The following is a 5,940-nucleotide window of genomic DNA, read 5'->3' on the forward strand; positions in this document are numbered from 1 at the left end:
CAATAGACACACCCTAGCTCACAGAGACACAACAACAACAGTAGAGTAGACCACAACAAGTGACTCGACTATCTCAAAGCACTGATATAGACGATGGTGTAACAGTGCACTCAGCTCCAACCCAGGACTCACAGCTACAATGGGGTGTCGAGGCTCAGATGTGCAGGGATGGTGAAGACGTGCTCTGTGTATAGACTCCCCGCTCCCTAGAACGATGCTGGACCAAAGGTGAAGAAGCTGATGATGATCACCAACCGCTACTACCCATATGTAACACCATAAAGGGCCACCAACGGCTCATAAATGTCAGCCATGTGGTGACCTGGCCACGATGTCCACTAGACCACCGTCCGTACCCTGCCACTGCCACGTGTCACTCCCAGTCCAGAGGGTCGGTCCGTCCAGTGTGAAACAGCCTAGACCACTGTACTAACTGTGTCATGTGAAAGTGACACTGTATCCTGCTACAGGTTGCCCGCCACAAGACCTCTCACCGTCTCGGTGAGAGGAAATACTGAAAAAACTGTGAAAGAAATCCATTAGGTATTGCATCTGTACATCTTTCTTGAAGTAGGTTCTTGCCCCAAAAGTGGAGTTGAGACACATTGCACTGCTTGCAAACGTGTTAAGCCTTTGGATAGGCGAGATCCAGTATGATTGCATAATTGAAGAATCTCAATTGGCTAAACATAATAAAACTCCACAGAAAAGAGATATGCTCGGTTTGGATCCAACGCATCTTTATTATTGATAACCATAGTGAGAGGAAAATGACCTGGTCCATGCTTGCAAATAATTTTTCCACACTCTTCTCGAAAGGAGGGATGACCATAAACCTGAGTAACACCGCAAGGAGGGATGAATATAAGCTCGAAAGCAGGGATGACTATAAGCCCAAAAAATATGCTGAGGCTGTGGGGAGGGCTAGGGGACTGGCTAGGGATGATGGAACGGGAGAGGGTGGGTAGGGGCGAGGGGAAGGGAGAGGGTGGGTAGGGGCGAGGGGGAAGGGGGAGGGTAGGGGCGAGAGGATGGGGAGGGAGTGGGTAGGGGCGAGGGGTGCGGGCCTAGCCAAGGGGAAGGGAGAGGGTGGGTAGGGGCGAGGGGATGGGGGAGGGTAGGGGCGAGAGGGGGTGGGGTGGGTAGGGGCGAGGGCTTAAGGGGGAGGGTAGGGGCGAGAGGGAGTTAGGGTGTGGGTAGGGGCGAGGGGAAGGTGAGGGGGGCGAGGGCTTAAGGGGGTGGGTAGGGGCGAGAGGGAGTTAGGGGGTGGGTAGGGGCAAGGGGAAGGTGAGGGGGGGCGAGGGCTTAAGGGGGAGGGTAGGGGCGAGGGGAAGGTGAGGGGGGCGAGGGCTTAAGGGGGAGGGTAGGGCGAGGGTGAGAGGGGGAAGGGAGGGTGAGGGACTAGTGGTGAGGGGGAGCGACTTAGGGCGAGGGCGAGGGTAGTCATGGGGACTAGGCGAGGGGGAGGGTGAGAGGGGGAGGGAGGGTGAGGGACTAGGGCAAGGGGGAGAGGGGGAGGGTAGGGGGCGAGGGAGGGACTAGGGCAAGGGGGTGAGGGAGGGTAGGGCTAGGGCCAGGGCGAGGGGAAGAGGGGGAGGTAGGGTGAGGGACTAGGGTGAGGGGATAAGGGGGAGGGTAGGGTGAGGGCGAGGGGAAGAGGGGAAGGGAGGGTGAGGGACTAGGGCGAGGGGGAGGGTAGGGTGAGGGGTAGAGGGCGAGGGAGGGACTAGGGCAAGGGGGTGAGGGGGAGGGTAGGGCGAGGGCCAACGGAAGAGGGGGAAGGGAGGGTGAGGGACTAGTGCCAGGGGGTGAGGGGGAGGGTAGGGCGAGGGGGAGAGGGTAGATAGTGGCCAACAAAGAGCACCCAGCTATCAGGAGCAATACATATATCAAGATCTTGGAATTCATCTTGCAGGACGGGCTCTGAGAAGGGAGTTTGCTAGACACAGAGGAGAGCTTTCTTTTGGTCAGAGAAGCAGACACCAAAAGGGTTGATGTTTTAGGGGGGGTGAACTCCTGTAGAGGAGGTTTCTTACTGCTGCTATGCTTCTTCATAGGCTCAGGTGGCACATTAGATTTAGTTACTATGGAATCATTTGAAGAGGGTGTTCCTTCAGGCGAAGAGTGAATAGAGATCCATAACAAGGCATAGATTTTGTAGCCTCCAACCACTCGAGCTGATCTTCATCTGACCCTTCAGGTGTAATAGGCTGTTCTTGTTGAGGTTTGGTTTCCATTGACAAAGAAACTTGCTGCACCACGGGATCCATACCACCTTCTAAGAGAATGGGTTGCATCGAGGAGCCAGAAGTATGTATCCACATTGCATCATTTCCCCAATCGTGGAGTGCTTTAGTGTGTCGCAGCCATGGTTTTCCAATAAGCAAGGGAAATCCGCCCTCAACCTGGGGAAGACTAACCACCACAAAATCCAAGTTAAAAGTAAAGTCTTGTACCTGCAGAGGCACATTGTCCACTATGCCCAGTGGGTAGACTGTCCGCTGGTCGGCCAATGTAACTGTGAAGGGAGCAGGGCGAGTAGGTTGTAGACCTAGAGCTAACATAGTGAACTCGGGCATCAGGTTGATGCCAGATCCACCATCCACGATCACTCCTGAGAATTGCCGACCTAAAACGGACACTGTCAAGCGAGGGCTTCTATAATCAGTGAGTGGAGCAGCAGGATTGGATATCATATAGGACTTTGACGGTCGCATTGGGAGGTGCCCGCCACTAGGACCTACTCCAGGGTAAAGTGACTGAATAACTGCAAGGGTGTCACTTCTGAAACTCACATCTAGCCGCAGCATGTCATAGAGGGACACTTATTGGAAAGTGTTCTTCAAGACTGTCTCTGCTGTATGCTTCGCTTTTTCTACTTGTAGTTGTTCCTATGGTACTTTGATCTTCTGTAGATCAGAAATTGCTTCCAAGAAAGCTTCATCAATATCTGAGAGCAAAGATTTGGATTCTTTCATAGCACTGGGGGATTGCTTGTTAACAGCTGCAGGAAGGGTATTCACTGGTGTGAGAATGTGTGGGGGAGTTGAACTTGATGGAATGCTAAGACCGAGAGCGGCTCTTTGGGCCTGGGTGAGGACGCCCGATGGCTCCTCTGCTAGATTGAGCTTGGGAAAGGCAAACTCAGTCTGGCTTTGACTTGGGTTCGAAGTTATGGATGCACGAATTTTAGGGCAATCCTTATTGTAGTGATCTTTCATATCAGGGCAATGACGGCAGGGAGGGGACCCTTTGGGCAGAAGGCATTTGCTTTGGTAATGCCCATACTCCCCGCATTTGTAGCATAAAATGGGCCGATTCAAAGGGAGAGTCGAAGGGCGAGGTGGTCCTTGCTCCTGGTGCATTGAGTTGGAGGTGGACACATAGAAGCTTTGAGGTCATGAGGGAGCATGGGTATGATAAAAGCTCTGAGACGGAAAAGTACTTCGCATACCTTGCATAGGAGGGGCTGTCAGCAAAGGTGGCATATGGTGTGGATGGCCACAGGGAGAAACCATGTTGGATGCAGGTGCTGGCCCTTGCTGAAGAGAATGACCAAGAATTTGCTGTATTTGTCGCAATCCCTTGAGGTAGTAACAATCCTTGCCCTCATGTCCAGATTTTTCACAGAAGTGGCAGTAAACCCAAAGGGGGCATTCCTGTGGAGGGTGCCCTGGAGAGCGGCATGAGCTATACCAAACCGTAGCCTTAGTCTCTTGCTGACACTTAAGCTCTTCTAGCTCGCGCTTAATCTGTTCCAATGCCTCGTGATGTGGAGGCTTCTCTTGTTTAAGAGAGAAGGACCTCTCCTCTTGAAGAGCCCGCTGTAACTTTAGGGCTTCCAGTTCCCTGCATAAAGAAGTTAAAGGATCAGCAGGACTTTCCAAAAACACAGAGGGGGTCTCTATGTGAGGGGGGTTGGTGAACAGTTTCCTAGCCCCCTCTATCCTCGTAGCAGCTGGGATGAACTCCTCGAGAGTGGCGTCGGGTCGGAGACTCTCTCGTAGTTTTTGCTGAGAACTTTTGGGAAGCGCCTTCTCTACCCACTTCTTAACCATACATTCACCTGGTTGCTGGGGAAGCTTGGCAACCAGAGACTTGGTTTTGGTCATAAGTTCTGCAAAAGTCTCCTCTGGCTGGAGCACCATGTTGGCCAACTCATCCAACACCTTCTCCTGGTAGTCACCTAGCCGGAAAGCTGCACATAACTGCTGTCTTAAGGCTGCCCAAGTTGCAAAATGGTTCTCTGCAAACTGGCTATACCATTTGTCTGCTAAGCCATCCAAGGTGGATGGAAAGAGTACCAAATAAGCATCTTCCTTGTTAAGACCACAACCCCTACAAAGAGATACAAACCTCCTTGCATGGTCGTCAGCATCTTCTGAAGAGAGACATTTGAATGTAGGGAACTTGAATTACCTTAGCCAAAACTCTAGCCAATGGGTCCATGGCCCCTTGCTGAGCATGTTGCTCAGTAGCCCGTTGTAGCAGAATAGGAGAGAGCTTCAATGGAGATGGTGATCTGGAAGATGTGGAACCGGAGGGAGGAATGGATGATGCCGTATGTGGAGGTATGGGTGATGAGGTTGATGGACTTCTAACAGGTTCCAAGGGTCGTCTTCTGTTGTAGTACTTCAAAGGACTCAGGAGGGCGCTTTGACGCTCGATTGACCGCCTTGTATGGGTCATGCAGCGACCACCAAACCAACCAAGCTTTGGGCAAGAAAAGGTTGAACTGGCTGAAGACTGGTCTAGACTCTACTAGACCAGGCGAGTGGCTAGACCAGGCTAGACTAGGCTGGACCAGGGACGAGGAGGACTAGACTAGGGTCTAGACCAGGCAAGTGACTAGAACAGGCTGGACCAGGGACGACCAGGGACGAGGAGGACTAGACCAGGGTCGAGGGGGTCTAGACTCGAGACGAGGGCAGGTTGGACTAGGGCGAGAGATGACTAGGGTGAGAGAACAATTGGACCAGGCAAGAGGAGAACAGTGCAAGGCAAGGTGGGCGAACTAGCTCCAAGATTTTCACCTCACAGAGTGAGATTTCAGTTGAGGTCCCACCGTGATCACCAAAATGAGAGCACCTGTAGCGCGGATAATGTGTCGTGCTATCTACAGTGGGTGGTCCTCAGTGCAATGTGCATGACAATCTCACTCAAGCAGGATGAACACAGGAAACAATAGACACACCCTAGCTCACAGAGACACAACAGCAGCAGTAGAGTAGACCACAACAAGTGACTCGACTATCTCAAAGCACCGATACAGACTCTGGCGTAACAGTGCACTCAGCTCCAGCCCAGGACTCACAGGTACAATGGGGTGTCGAGGCTCAGATGTGCAGGGATGGTGAAGACGTGCTCTGTGTATAGACTCCCCGCTCCCTAGAACAATGCTGGACCAAAGGTGAAGAAGCTGATGATGATCACCAACCGCTACTACCCATATGTAACACTGTGAAGGGCCACCAACGGCTCATAAATGTCAGCCATGTGGTGGCCTGGCCACGATGTCCACTAGACCACCATCCGTACCCTGCCACTGCCACGTGTCACTCCCAGCCCAGAGGGTCGGTCCGTCCAGTGTGAAACAGCCTAGACCACTGTACTAACTGTGTCCTGTGAAAGTGACACTGTAGCCTGCTACAGAGAGAGAGAGAGAGAGAGAGAGAGAGAGAGAGAGAGAGAGAGAGAGAGAGAGAGAGAGAGAGAGAGAGAGAGAGAGAGAGAGAGAGAGAGAGAGAGAGAGAGAGAGAGAGAGAGGTATGGTTGAATCATTGCCAATTGTCCGAATGGCGTGTGGGGAGGTCTCAAAGGTATTCAAAAATACGCCATACAACCACATCCTGAAGCTAGGAGAGTTATGAAAGAGAGAAAGATAAGAGAGAAATGGAGAGCGTAGAAGTTATAAAAGTTTCCTTTGTGAAGGTAGAGAGA

This window comes from Adiantum capillus-veneris, chromosome 5, assembly GCF_014529385.1.
Source record: "Adiantum capillus-veneris isolate H3 chromosome 5, ASM1452938v2, whole genome shotgun sequence".
In the NCBI taxonomy this organism is placed as follows: Eukaryota; Viridiplantae; Streptophyta; class Polypodiopsida; order Polypodiales; family Pteridaceae; genus Adiantum; species Adiantum capillus-veneris.